Here is a 15,523-nt window from a genome sequence, read left to right on the forward strand (position 1 = left end):
GAAGCTGAAGAAAATAATTCCTTAAGGAAGTTGTGCAACAAGTTTAATACCCAACATAGTCTCTTTACAAATCTTTTTGGTGCTACTGCCTTCACTTCTATAGGGAACCAAATATATTTTTTGAAGGGACCAATCTTGACGAGTGCATTCTTTTGTGTGTATCTGCAGCTCTGTCTCCAGAGATGGGGCCCTAGACTTTGAAAATCAAGGTGTAGGTTGTGATCTCAGTTGCATTTGGGACATTGGAGAAATGAGTCTGATCAGCCTGGAAGCTTGAAGCTGTTAATCAGGCTTAGCATCTATGATACTTCTATCATTACATCCCTGCTGTACTCAGTCTGAGATAAGGACTCCATCATCATCATCATCATTTAAAATTCATTTTCTATGCTGGCATGGGTTGGACGGCTTGACATGCTCCAAGTTGCAGAACTGCATCAGGCTTGAATGTTTGCTTTGGTATGGTTTCTGTGGCTGGATGCCCTTTCTAACATCAACCACTTTACAATGTGTTCAGGGTGCATTTTTTCATGGCACCAGCACTAGAGAAGTTGCCAAGTAATTTTCAAGACAAAATTGAAACAGGAAAAAAACCCAACATATCAAAATACTTGAGATTTCACCAGAAATATCCAACACATATATTAAACATTAATCAGAAGTCTTTTACATGTGACACAGAAATATTGTAAAGATGTGGGCTGTTTTAGTATGAAGCTAATCTCATCAAGAACCATAGGTTGATCATGTTGTCTGTCTTGGTGTTTGCAGGCTTCCAAAGCAATTGCTTTATGGAGAATTAGTTCTTGATAACTGTCCCCAGCATGAACCAAAGAGCATTTAAACTGGCCATATCCAGCCCAAATATTCTGCCTGTTTTGCGTTTAAACTGGCCATATCTGACTCATCACACCTACCCTATAATTTCATTCTAAAAATATACAATTACATCAGGGAGATCTCAAAGTTACAAGATAATGTATGCTTAATTCAAAACAGTGTGATTAAATAAGTATTACATTTCACAGAATAATCTGAATGCTAGAGGGTTAAGTCCATAAACATCAGCGTTGTTCCTTGGCAACATCTTGCAGTGGACAGAAATAAATTGTATTCTGTAATGAGGAACAATGACCTGCAATTTGAAAAAAATTTTAATTGCCCAGACGTGGCTGTGTGGTAAAAAGCTTGCTTTCCAACCACATGGTTCCATTTTCAGTCCCACTACATGGCACTTTGAGCAAGTGTCTTTTACTATAGCCTCAGGCAGACCAAAGCCTTGTGAGTGGATTTGGTAAACAGAAACTGAAAGACGCCCATTGTGTGTGTGTGTGTGTATTTATGTATGTGCTTGTGACTGTCCCTTTCCTCCTCCCTCCCCCACCCGCCATCGCTTGACAACTGATGTTGGTATGTTTATGTCCCCGTAACTTAGTGGTGGTCCAGTAAAAAGAGGCTGATAGAATAAGTACTAGGATTACAAAGAATAAGTCCTGGGGTCAATTTCTTTGGCTAAAAAACCCTTTAAGGTGCTGCTCCAGCAGAGCCACAGTCAAATGACTAAAACAAGTAAAAGAATAAAAGAGTAAATACTGCAAGATGTAGAAGCTGTGAATGATAAATAACCATATCTGTGGTGTCATTACACTTTCAAAAGCCAAACTTGTCATGAATGAAAAGTCATATATCAAGAGGCCAAGACATGATGTTATATACATACACTTCGAACACCAGCAGAGCATTGCTGTCCTTTATGTCTAATGGTATGTACACCACCAGTTGGTGGGGTGAAAATCCATTTGGACAAATACACAACAGATGGAGCTGCTGTCAGTATGATTCTTGACCAAATTAAGTGCTGCATTTGTCAGAAAATTTTTTTAATGAAATAAGGTCCAGCTTAAATCTTCACCTGGTTCAACAACACCACCTAGTACTTTAGGTAGCTTAGCAGAGTCCATTTTGTTGCATATGTTCAGGTCAGCTCAGTGGTTAGAAGATGCACTTTTCCTTAACTTCCCACATTTTGAACATCGAATGTTTGAACATTTCTGCTAGTGTATATATGTGGATGAGAGAAAAAAATAACAAAAATAGGTGAAGATGAGCAAGTTAGGAAATGAGTGAAATAAAAGGTTATGTCTGTTTTAGTATGAACTTATTGTATAAGAAAGGAAACAAGACAGGCAAACAGTTAAAGAAGATGGGAGAAAATCATGCAGGAGTGGCTGTGCGGTAAGTATCTTGCTTACCAACCACATGGTTCCGGGTTCATTCCCACTGTGTGGCACCTTGGACTAGTGTCTTCTACTACAGCCTCGGGCCGACCAAAGCCTTGTGAGTGGATTTGGTAGACGGAAACTGGAAGAAGCCTGTTGTATATATGTATATATATGTATGTGTGTATATGTTTGTGTGTCTGTGTTTGTCCCCCCCCCACCATTGCTTGACAACCGATGCTGGTGTGTTTACATCCCCATAACTTAGTGGTTCAGCAAAAAAGACTGATAGAATAAGTACTAGGCTTACAAAGAATAAGTCCTGGAGTCGATTTACTCGACTAGAAGGCAGTGCTCCAGCATGGCCACAGTCAAATGACTGAAACAAGTAAAAGAGAGAAAAGAAAGAGAGATGGCCGAGGGGCTAACATATTGATTAATAAACAAATAGTGAACCTACTATCTTAGGGAAAGAAAGCCTTTTGTTGTTATTGCATAGCTCTAGACTAAAAATGAAAAGAATAAAAATTTTGTAGGCATATTGGATAATGTCCAGTATACACATGTACTGTTGCTGCCTGATATGCTAGAAAAAGCAGCTATGTGAAATATTTGTTACATAGAAATATTTTAAAACCCCACATTTTTAAAAGACAGTATGTCACTTGATTTGCTAGAAGTAATCGAATTTAATTTCTCATCAACCAGTAATGATAAACTTACCTAGTCCTTATGACAGAAGCACTTCTGTGGCATGTAGGTCAACATCTAGGCATGACCAACCAGCTCATCAGTGGCGTATGGTGGTTGTTGTACTGGATGTGCTGCTACACCCTATGGCACCAAATTATGACAGAAGCACTTCTGTGGCATGTAGGTCAACATCTAGGCATGACCAACCAGCTCATACAGTGGCGTATGGTGGTTGTTGTACTGGATGTGCTGCTACACCCTATGGCACCAAATTTTGAGCAGGAGTATAACAAAAATTTTCCATTAAGATTTCTGATTAAATTAATGAATAAGGTTGATATCTATAACGAATTTGCCATTTTCGATGGTCGTGCAGCACACACCTAGCACACCTGGAATATACACCCCTGCAGCTCATGGATTTCTCTTTCCAATTATATTGTGTTTCTCTTGAGACAAGGACTTTATTACATATTCCAACATGTAGTATTGGAATGTATCTTATCTACATGTGTTGCACTCTCTCCACTATCCAGTGTATTTTTGGTGGTGGTTACAACAGAGACTGGCAAAATGAACTTAGAAAATGACAGTTGCTGTTTCTATGTTGGTGGTGAACATTCTGTCACCACGTTTAAGGATAAAGAGGTTATTGATGTTGCCATTATATTTGTGGTGGGGGTGTACATGGCTGTGTCATTAAGAAAACTATTTCCCAACCGCATGGTTTCAGGTTCAGTCCCACTATGTGGAACCTTGAGCAATTGTTTTCTACTCTAGCCTTGGGCCAAGCAAAACCTTGTGAGTGGATTTGGTAGACAAAAATTAAAGGAGACTCATCTCATATATATATATATATATATATATATATATATATATATATATATATATATATAAGATAAAACTTACTTGGAAAAGATGCATGGCATTCGATCATATAATAATATAAACAGTATTTAAATACATGCATATATACATACATGTATGTGCATACCTACATATATATGTATATATACATGCATATGTACATACATATATATATATATTGCCCATGTAGCCAATAGGGTGGCATTATACAGAAGCTACTACTATGCTAGAAAGCACATTGTAGCCAGTGGTGTATGACAACAGCCAATATTCTGGTCAAGTGGTGGGTTGGCAGATGGGTGAGGTGCGTGTTTCCTTGTCTTAGCAGTGAGTAATAGTTGTAAACAAGTGTCACTATTGCACAAATGGTGTCTTTATTTGCTTCCAACCTTCTGTGGAAACTTGTCCAGTCATGGAAAAATATTACCTTACTTGGAAGGCAAGTGTTAGCAACAGAAAGAGTATCAGACTGTCTACCTCAACGAATTCTTTCTGATCCATACAAGCATGGAAAAATAGATGCTTAAACAGTGATGATGGTGATTATGATGTATCCCTTTTACTTTCTACACTGAGTGGAAAAGATAGTGTTTTTAGGACATTGGGTGCAGATGTAATGTACTGGGGTGCTGTATATGTACAGGGTTGTTTGGAGGATCATCTTTTGTTTTTAGTGTTTTTATATTTATGTAAGTGACCAATGGATGTGATGTGCATACATATGTACACTATTTTTGTTTCTTTGTAATTTATTGTAGGCCATAGTGGAGAAATTAGGGTCCCAGATGAGACTGGTATAATTCACAATGGATCTTCTCTCATCATCATCATCATTTAACGTCCGCTTTCCATGCTAGCATGGGTTGGACGATTTGACTGAGGACTGGCGAACCAGATGGCTGCACCATGCTCCAATCTAATCTGGCAGAGTTTCTACAGCTGGATGCCCTTCCTAATGCCAACCACTCCAAGAGAGTGTAGTGGGTGCTTTTACATGCCACCGGCACAAGGGCCAGTCAGGCGGTACTGGCAACGGCCACGCTCAAATGGTGTTTTTTATGTGCCACCTGCACAGGAGCCAGTCCAGCGGCACTGGCAACGACTTCACTCGAATGTTTTTTCACATGCCACCGGCACAAGTGCTAGTAAGGCGACGTTGGTAACAATCACGCTTGAATGGTGCTTTTTACGTGCCACAGGCACAGAAGCCAGTTAGCTGCTCTGGCAACGATCACACTTGGATGTCACTCTTAGCGCTCTACTAGCATGGATGCCAGTCATTGAATTTGATTTCAATTTCATTTGCCTCAACAGGTCTTCGCAAGCAGAGTTTAATGTCCAATGAAGGAAAGGTATACATAAGTGAGCTGGTTACACCCCTGGCATAGGCCACGAGGTTATGGTCTCACTTCTCTATTGTTTGAATATCATTGTTGTTGTTTCTTTATGTGATTTGTGATTAAGTATGTTTGTGTGTTATTTTGTCCTTTTTTTGTGTGTATTTCATTGCCAATGTTGTGAACATACTGTATGCAACTTCACATATTTAGGTCTCCTGTATGTGTGGTATGTTTATGTCCTTGAGTAGAATGGTTGGTTATACCCGATGCTTTCTAATGCTGCTGGAAAGAAAGGAGACATTAGATTTGATAAGAGTAGCTTTAAATCTGTTGTTGAACAAAACTTCTCAGTGATTCAAAAAGTGCCTGGGTAGTTCTGCACTGTGTCTAAAGAATAGCAAACAAATATGTGCTGTCATCTGCATATGAAGTTGTCTTTATGTTTTATGAAAGTGTGGAAATTCATGTCAATTATCATCATTGTTGTCGTTTAACATTCGCTTTCCATGCTGGCATGGGTTGGACAGTTTGACTGAGAAATGGTAGGCCAGGAGGCTGCACTAGGCTTCAATCTAAACAGAAGAAATATTAAACTTCCCTAGGAAATAAATCTCAAAAAAGAAGTAAAAAAATAAAAATAATAATATTAACTTCCAAAGGAAGTCAAATCTCAAAGGGGTGGGGATGTTGTGGCAAGATTCATTGACACCCCTGTGGGATTGAAAGAATGGATTAGCTGAACTCTTATAAAGAGTAGCGTATTGGGTGAGACGAAAATAGTCATAGGAGTCGTTGAGAGTTCATGGAAGTCATTGAGAGTTTGTACCTATTGGAGTATCGTGTATAGTGGAGTAATTTGAAGTACACCATTTGAAGACAGTTGTGTCTATTCCCAGTTCGTGAAATCTGTATATCTAACTTATAGAAGGAAAAAAAAATAGCTAATATGAGAGTTTCTTACATGGTAACTACCACAGTATAACTTGTTCTAATAGCACATCAACGTTTGTGTGGGGATAAAGATTACCTCTCAATGAAAAGAGAATACAGAAACTAAATGATAGTTTACAAACATAAAAAGTACAAATCAGATATTTACAGACAGTTTGAAATACAGGACCTATATGCAAAGAAAAGTATCAATAGCCTCGATTCAATACAAACAAAATCCTTCAGTTGAACTCACAAAGGAGAATATTAGTGACAGAATGGAGGCTAATGGGTTCCTATCTTTGGAAATGGATTTTTCTGCTATGGACAAAACTCGGCAGAATAAACTGATTGTGGTCACTGAAAAATATTGGTTACAAATTTTGGCACAAGGCCAGCAAATTCAGGGGTGGGTCTAGGTCAATTACATTGACCCCTGTTCTTAACTGGTCCTTATTTTATTGACTTTGAAAGGATGAAAAGTTATTTGCCAACCTCACCAGAATTTGAACTCAGAAACTAAAGACAGATGAAATGCTACTAAGCATTTTGTCTGGCATGCTAACAATTCTGCCAGCTTGCTGCCCTTTGGTCACTGAAAAATAATGAAAACACAGTGTGGTATATAAAAAGCAGGATTCATATCTTACAGAGCACAGTAAAACCAACATCAAGAAATGTAAATGCTTTAATTACATACTTTAAAAAATGCCAAATACTAAAGTAACACACAACACAATACTGGTTAAAGGCTGTTTGCAGCTATAACAGAGATTCATGGAATACCACTGAATGTGGACTCTGTAATAAAAGAAGTTTAATTACTAGGGAATTAAGCTGGATGATAATGGACAGCAGGCAGACGACATAAAAGGCAAATTATATTCCGATAAAAATTCCTATAAATATCCGATGTGGGAATGGAATTATAATAGAACATTAATAGGAGACAGAGATGAGTGAATGAGAGAAAGAAAGAGAGATAGATAGGTAGAGAGAGAGGTGGGGTGAGAAATAAATAGAAAGATAGATGGGTAGGTATGTGGATGGATGGATGGATAGCTAGATGGAAGGATGGGTGGGTAGATAGATAGATGGGTTGATAGACAGACAGATAGATGGATAGATAGATAGATAGATAGACAGACAGACAGATATACAGTCAGATCGATAGATAAACAGACAGGTTGATAGATAAACACACAGACAAACTGATAAATGAATAGATAGGATTGTTTAGTGCAAGGTAAAGTAGAGATGTACATAGATCAATAGATAGATAAACAGATAGATAGATAGATAGATATAAGGAATAAATGGGAAGAAGGTAAAATGTAAGGAAGGACTAATAGACAAAACTAGGAAGAGAAGCAAATAAACGACAGACGTATCGAACATGGATGTATAATAGTGGTTGGGTGTGGAGGATGAGAGGAAAACCTATAAATGCTGCCTAGAAATCATGTGAGTCTGCAGAATATCTTGTTAGGTCGTAGTCGTCTCCCTCAGCAATTACTTCCTTCATCACTTTGCCTGTTTGTGTCTGGGATGTGTGTATATGTGTAGGCAGGTATTTGTATATGTATGTATACATATGTATGTATGTATATATGTGTATGTATATATATATATATATATATATATATATATATATATATATATATTATATATATATATTATGTATATGTGTGTGTGTGTGTGTCCTAGAGTTAATATATGTTTGTTTGTATACAAGTGTGTGTACATATGTATAGTTGAAGCAGCATATAATAAGCGCATGGTGGGGGGAGAGGGTTGCTAGAATGACGTGATATATACATTTAAACATATATAATGTATAGGCATATTATAAGAAACTCAACAAACTACCGACCAATAAACAAACAAGACACAGGTCGAAACAGATGAACAAAACAATACACACACATACACATATACACACACACACACACACACACACACACATATATACACACACACACACACACACACACATATATATATATATATATGGAGAGAGAGAGAGAGAGAGAGAGAGAGAGAGTGAGAAGTAGAGTAGGTTATATATGCTGAGTTTAAGGGTTAGATCTACATACATTATATATAATGTAATGTGTACAGGCATACATATACTCTGAGAAAGAGAGTGTGGTAGGACAGAGGGAGGGAAAGAGAGAGAGAGTGATGTTAAGTTAACCGTGACCTGAAGTCCAGCCCACTGAAACTGATATGCGTCACTGAGTGTGCACTAACAATTGTGAGATGTGAATGTGTGTGTGTGTGTGTTAGCACAGGAGCACTTATGCACATGCAAATACACGTCTTTACACATGCACATACACACACATGTATGTCAATTAGAGAAATGCTTAACAAGTATACAGACTCACATGCACACACACACACTCATGCACACATACACATTTCTCCCTATGTATGTGTGTGTGTGTAAACATTCATATATATACACACATGCATGCACTATCATGTATAGAATAAATTATAGCTTTTATTACTCCCTAAGGAACTCCTTGCGATTGAATATAGAACAGGGCCATACACCAGCTTTTCTTTCCCTGTTTCCTTCATTAATACATCTAAGAAAGGCCTGAACATCACAATTTCACAATATCTTCCTCAGCATAGTGTCTGTTTAGTGTTAGTTCAGTTTAAAAAACAACTATGCATGCCATGTACAATTATGGTTATAGCTCCTGGTTCAATCCTACTGTATATCTTCAGTTTGTGTTTTCTACCAAAATCTCAGATCAACCAAACCATGTTAGCAAAATAAACTATATGAGAGACCATCAAATGGATTGCTCCTGTTCCTGAGTGGAGGCCTGATTAATCCTTTTATTACCATATTTCTATTGAAATAAATTGTCTTTTACGGAGATGTACTTGCATAGCAAGTGATCTGATCTGAGATTGTGTGCTGGAACGAAAACAATTGCAGTGTGGAAGATGTTTATAAGCCATTTAAGAAACACACAAAAACTGTTAAATTCACTTCAACATTTAAATTTAATTTCTCCAAATATTTAGTGGAAGGCTTTAATTTTGATCAGTTTAAAACCTGAAGTTTGTATCACAGAACCAGGGTTGCTCTCAGATAAGTTAGTATCAGTAATGAAGAATTTAGTAAAAAAAATAACTTTCTTTGTCATTATTAAGCTGGTCTAAGGCAAAATGCTTAGCGGCATTTAGTCTGTCTTTATATTCTGAGTTAGAGTTCTTCTGAGGTCGACATTACCTTTCATCCTTTCTCCATATTTACTCTTTCGGACACATGATTTAGGAAGTCCATGTTAGCTTTGATGAAACTAGGGAAAATTTGCACAGTAGTTTCAAAATTATGTCAAGCAAATTGCTTAATTGTTGATGTTGTAACAGTTGGATATAATTTTAGATCAGATGGTTTGGAAATTTTCCCATATGATGTATGGAAGTCTTTTAAGCTGTTATTGATTTCTTTAGTTATATAGATTTTGGCAATACATAAAAGATGCTTGTTTTTACTTCAAAATTAATGAGCTAGTCCAACATCTTTTGCGTTAAGTCATTATTTAAGTCGTCTGTTAATTTACTAATTGTGTTCATTGTTTCATCATCTTCATTTAACATCCATTTTTCCATGCTTGCATGAGTCAGACAAAATTCGTTGAAGCAGTTTTTCTGTGGCAGGATATTCTTTCTTATTGTTAACCCTCATCTGTTTCCATGCAAGGTAATATTTCCCCATGCCCAGGAATGTTTTCCACAGAAGATTGGATAGAAACACCACTTATATATCAATGACACTCACCTACAACCATCACATGACATCAAGACAAGTGTACACACACGTACACACACACACACACCCGCACACATGCACACACACACACACACACACGTACCTGACATATTTAAAGTGATGCTGCTGCCATCACTGCCCCACCAATGGAGGTGCATTCCTGTTGTATTTTTAGAAATAGCTATATTAATGATTTAGATCTAACTATTTATTGAGTTCCTTGACAGTAACAAGTCTTCATAAAATTTGAGAGATTTGAATTTTATGAGGTTCTATATTTTGTGACGTCACTGAAAAGAGTATATATTTACTTATGCATACGTACATATACCGGTATTGGACAAAATAATGGAAACACTTTAAAATTCCAAACAAATTTATTTTAGTATGGGGTAGTAATTACAGCTTGGATTCTACGAGGTATAGACTCATATAAAGTTTGAATTGTTTCCAAAGGAATTTTTGTCCATTCTTCAGCTAAAACAGTCTCCAGTTCTTGTAGTGATGATAGTGGAGGATATCGACTTCTTACTTGTTTTTCTAAAATGCACCATAAATGTTCGATCATATTGAGATCAAGGGACTGTGGTGGCCAGATAAGATGTTCAACTTCACAAGAATGTTCCTCTTGCCATTCAGTAACAACTTTAGCTGTGTGAATTGATCCTTTATCATCTTGAAAGATTGCGTTTCCCTCCAGAAATAGTTCCGCAACCATAGGATGAATTTGATCAGATAAAATGCTTAAATAGTCTTGACTATTAATTCTGCCATGAAGTGAAAACATTGAGCCGGCAGATTTCCAAGATATAGCCCTCCAGATCATCACAGATCCTCCTCCATGTTTAACAATTGAAAGAAGGCAGTCTGGGTCAAATGCTTCTTTTGGCTGTCTTCACACATATACTCAGCCAGTGTTCAGAAATAAGGAAAAGGATGACTCGTCTGAGAAAATAACATTCTTCTATTGCTCTAGGGACCAATTCTGTAGATTTTTACTCCACACTAAATGCTTTGCAATGGTTGTTTTTGAAAGTAGTGGTTTTCTGATTGAAGCCTTCCCATAAAGTCTGGCTTTGTGCAGCTCCCAGCGAATATTTTTTGTGGAAACTGGGTTCTCAAGGTAGTCATTAAGTTCTGCTGTAATTTCAGGAGCTGTGCTTTCATGATCCTTTCTAACAATTCATGTAAGAGTCCAATGGTCCCTATCTGAAAGTTTTGGTTTTCTTCTGGAGTTTCATTTCAACAAGGTTTTTCCCTCTTTCTCAAAGGCTATCATTATTTACAAGACAGTTATTCTTGATACACCAAACATTTCAGCTGTTTTCATTACACCAGTGCCTGCCATATGAGCACCAGCAATTTGACCTCTTTGAAAGTCCAATAGATCTGTCATTTTAATGTATTTTAATTGCCTTTTTCTGATGATATCTGAGAAGAAACATCAATTTTAGCAAAACGTATTCAGCAACATTAAAAATAAATCAAATAACATAAAAATAAACAAGCTTTTGACGGTTTTATAGATATTTCAAAATTATGATGCTATGATGTTAGGTGTTTCCATTATTTTGTCCAACCCATGTATATATATATATATGTATATATATATATATATATATATATATATATATCAACAATCAAGGAACGGCCATAATAGGCCATTCACCCACTAGAAATAACAGCCAAAGCTTCAACCGCAAATAAAAGTCAATTCCGTAAACAGGAGAAAATTTAAAAAACATTTACCCTGTAATTTCTTATACGGTGCACCGTTTCGTCTGCTGTTTAATGGTAAACTAACCTGATTAAATTAAATGAAGCCAATCTTCCATAGGCCCTCAGATTCTTCAGTAAGAAATAGCCACAAGTCGGAACAGATATTTACACGAGGCATTTCCGACCCTGCCAAGTTAATATCTGACCTAAAATTTTCAAATCATCGCACTCGCGCCAAATTTATCGGCAGCAAATAAATATAAGCCGTCGATTCCATTACGGAATTAACCAGAAAATTCATAATTAATCAATATAGGGTGCCAAAAAAAAAATTTTGTAGAATTTTTTTGCCACCAGCGGCCTAGTGGGAAAAAATTAAATAGTCATAGACCATTTTTAAGTTCAACATCAACAATCAAGGAACGGCCATAATAGGCCATTCACCCACTAGAAATAACAGCCAAAGCTTCAACCGCAAATAAAAGTCAATTCCGTAAACAGGAGAAAATTTAAAAAACATTTACCCTGTAATTTCTTATACGGTGCACCGTTTCGTCTGCTGTTTAATGGTAAACTAACCTGATTAAATTAAATCAAGCCAATCTTCCATAGGCCCTCAGATTCTTCAGTAAGAAATAGCCACAAGTCGGAACAGATATTTACACGAGGCATTTCCGACCCTGCCAAGTTAATATCTGACCTAAAATTTTCAATTTTATTTGCTGCCGATAAATTTGGCGCGAGTGCGATGATTTGAAAATTTTAGGTCAGATATTAACTTGGCAGGGTCGGAAATGCCTCGTGTAAATATCTGTTCCGACTTGTGGCTATTTCTTACTGAAGAATCTGAGGGCCTATGGAAGATTGGCTTGATTTAATTTAATCAGGTTAGTTTACCATTAAACAGCAGACGAAACGGTGCACCGTATAAGAAATTACAGGGTAAATGTTTTTTAAATTTTCTCCTGTTTACGGAATTGACTTTTATTTGCGGTTGAAGCTTTGGCTGTTATTTCTAGTGGGTGAATGGCCTATTATGGCCGTTCCTTGATTGTTGATGTTGAACTTAAAAATGGTCTATGACTATTTAATTTTTTCCCACTAGGCCGCTGGTGGCAAAAAAATTCTACAAAATTTTTTTTTGGCACCCTATATTGATTAATTATATATATATATATATATTATATTATATTATATTATATTATATTATATATATGTATGCATGTATGTATGAGGGGGTGCTGAAAAATTCCTGGCTTTTAGGGTATCAGGAAAGCCCAACCTTCCATGTTCTTTTACAGGGCTTAGAAGAAGTGAAGGGCCATTGCAATAAGTGTGTGAATCTGAGAGGACCCTCATGTACACACACACACACACACACCACACATATATATATATATATATATATATATATATATATATATATGAAGAAGAAAAGAAAAAAGGATTTAAAAATCCAGTCAAACATCAATAAAGCCCTTGGTTTTAAACAAATTTGGTTAATAAATGCAAGTAGAATACACGTCTAAAGTCATTTCTCATGTATGACAAGTAGATCCAAATATCATTTAGAAGAATTTCAAGAAATTCAGTGTTTTAGACAACAAAAATGCGGTTAGAGAAAATCACATTTTTAATTGTTGAATTCAGCATACAAAGCTGACAATAGCTTCTGTTGTATCAACATATTTAGATACAGAAAATATCATTCAAATTAGTATATCCGGATATACATGCTAACACAATGTTTTCAAGGTGATCCAAAATTAGATAAATACAAAGTGAACTAAGAAAATATTTCCAGTACACAAACACCAACAAAAGAATGTTAAGAAGAAATATAGTCTAAGAGTTGAAATCGAAAATAGCTTTTCTTAGATTATGTTTCTGCTCATCATTCTTTTTGTATGCATTTGTGTACTGGAGATAAGTCCACTTTGAATTGAATTAATTTTGGATTGCCTTGAAGATGTGTTAACATGTATTTTCAGATACATTATCTATATCTAACTATATCTATATCTAAATATACTGATGCAACAGAAACGATTGTCAGCTTTGTATGGTGAATTCAACAATTAAAGATGTGATTTTCTCCATCTCTGTTTTTGTTTTATGTACATATATATATGTATATAAATTAGAGAAAAAACGCTACTATGTAATTCAAACAATGATAGACATAAACCATATCATACAGAAAAAGTAAAATATATGATAAAACATATATCTAGATCACAAAAATTACTTAATAGTGGTTTTTCTCTAATTTATATATATTATATATTTATATTGTGAAATTTGATTTAATACTAAATTGAATTTTTTCCTGTAAGTTTGGAGTTATACTCCCTAATATTATTATTATTACTATTATTATTATTATTATTATTATTATTATCATTATACACACACACACACACATATATATATGTAAAGATAGATAGATAGAGAGAGAGATTGATAGATACACACACACACACACTGGATAAATTAAAATTGCATTTCATTTTTGTCCTTGATAAAGCTTTGAGCTGCACCATGAGTGCAGTGCATTTGCAGAAATTCATTTGTGTCCCAGTATGAAAAATGTATCAGCATCACCATCATCATTGCCATTGCCCTGGTCATTATTTTAATGTCAAAATGGTTCCGTGGTAGTATGGAATCAGAATTTCTCAAAGCAGGTTTTTTATATGGCTGATTGCCCTTCCTGTTGTCAACCCTCATCTGTTTGCAAGTAATGTAATATTTCCCCTTGTTCAGACTTCTCTTGAAGAATTTTTTTTATCCAGAGCACTGCCTTGAAGAATTTTTAGTTGAATGAATCAACCCTAGAACTTATTAATTTGTGTTTTTTTAAGCCTGGTACTTATTCTATCAGTTTTTTTATTTTTTTTTTGCTGAATCCCTATGTTACAGGAATGTAAACTAACCAACATTGGTCGTCAAGCAGTGGTGGGAGACAAACACACACACGCATACACACATGATGGGCTTCTTTCAATTTCTGTCTACCAAATTCACTCACAAGATTTTTGGTCAGCCCAAGGTTATAATAGAAGACACTTGCCCGAGGTGACTCAATGGGATTGAACCCAAAATCATGTGGTTGGAAAGCAAGCTTCTTATCACACAGCCACACATGCACCTATATCTATCTAACACATTCCTAACTCCAGCTGCTGTAATCAACTCATCGAGTTTCTTGAGGACGTTACCCAAATCACTGATCGCGGATCCTGGGTGGATGTTGTTTACCTTGACTTTGCTAAGGCTTTTAACTCTGTGCCACACAAAAGACTTATGGTGAAGCTTTCTGCGTTGGGTGTAAGAGACGAACTCTATAACTGGTTGAAGTCCTTTATTTTCGGCCGAAAAGAGGTTGTCACAGTTCTAGGACAGCACTCTTCGCCCTATGAGATGACATCTGGTGTACCACAGGGATCTGTTCTTGGCCCCCTTTTATTTGTTGCATATGTTAATGACATAGATGCCAACTTAAAGAATGCCACAGTGCTGAAATATGCAGATGACATCAAGCTGTACCTCGAAATAAAGAGGTCAAATCCTGTACACTATAGATCCCTATTGCAAGCAGACCTGGACACAATGCAGCAGTGGATCATGGACTGGCAACTCAAGCTGGCTGTGGGCAAATGTACCACCATGCATTTTGGGAGGAGAAACCCAGCGTCCATCTACTCCCTCCACAACACTAGTCTCAAAAAGTCTTCATGTGAACGTGACCTGGGTGTTATTGTCGACAGTGATTTGCGTTGGACATAACACATCGCTAAAATTGTCAAGAAGGCTGAGGGTGCCTTGGCATCACTCACCAAATCCTTTGTGAGCCGCTCTCTGGCTATCTATCTGCGGCTTTATATAGCTATGGTAAGACCTCGCCTGGAATTTGCATCACCAGTCTGGAACCCCTATCTTGCCCAGGATATCAA

The 15,523-nt window shown here is 36.5% G+C and overlaps 1 protein-coding gene across 1 annotated transcript in view; it reads left to right on the forward strand.

Annotated features, from left to right (window-relative positions):
• Window positions 1-15,523, forward strand: part of LOC115214133 (tripartite motif-containing protein 59-like) — a 29,711-nt gene that overhangs the window by 3,626 nt on the left and 10,562 nt on the right. The window lies entirely within an intron of this gene.

The sequence above is a fragment of the Octopus sinensis genome, linkage group LG7 (genome assembly GCF_006345805.1).
Source record: "Octopus sinensis linkage group LG7, ASM634580v1, whole genome shotgun sequence".
NCBI classification, from domain to species: domain Eukaryota; kingdom Metazoa; phylum Mollusca; class Cephalopoda; order Octopoda; family Octopodidae; genus Octopus; species Octopus sinensis.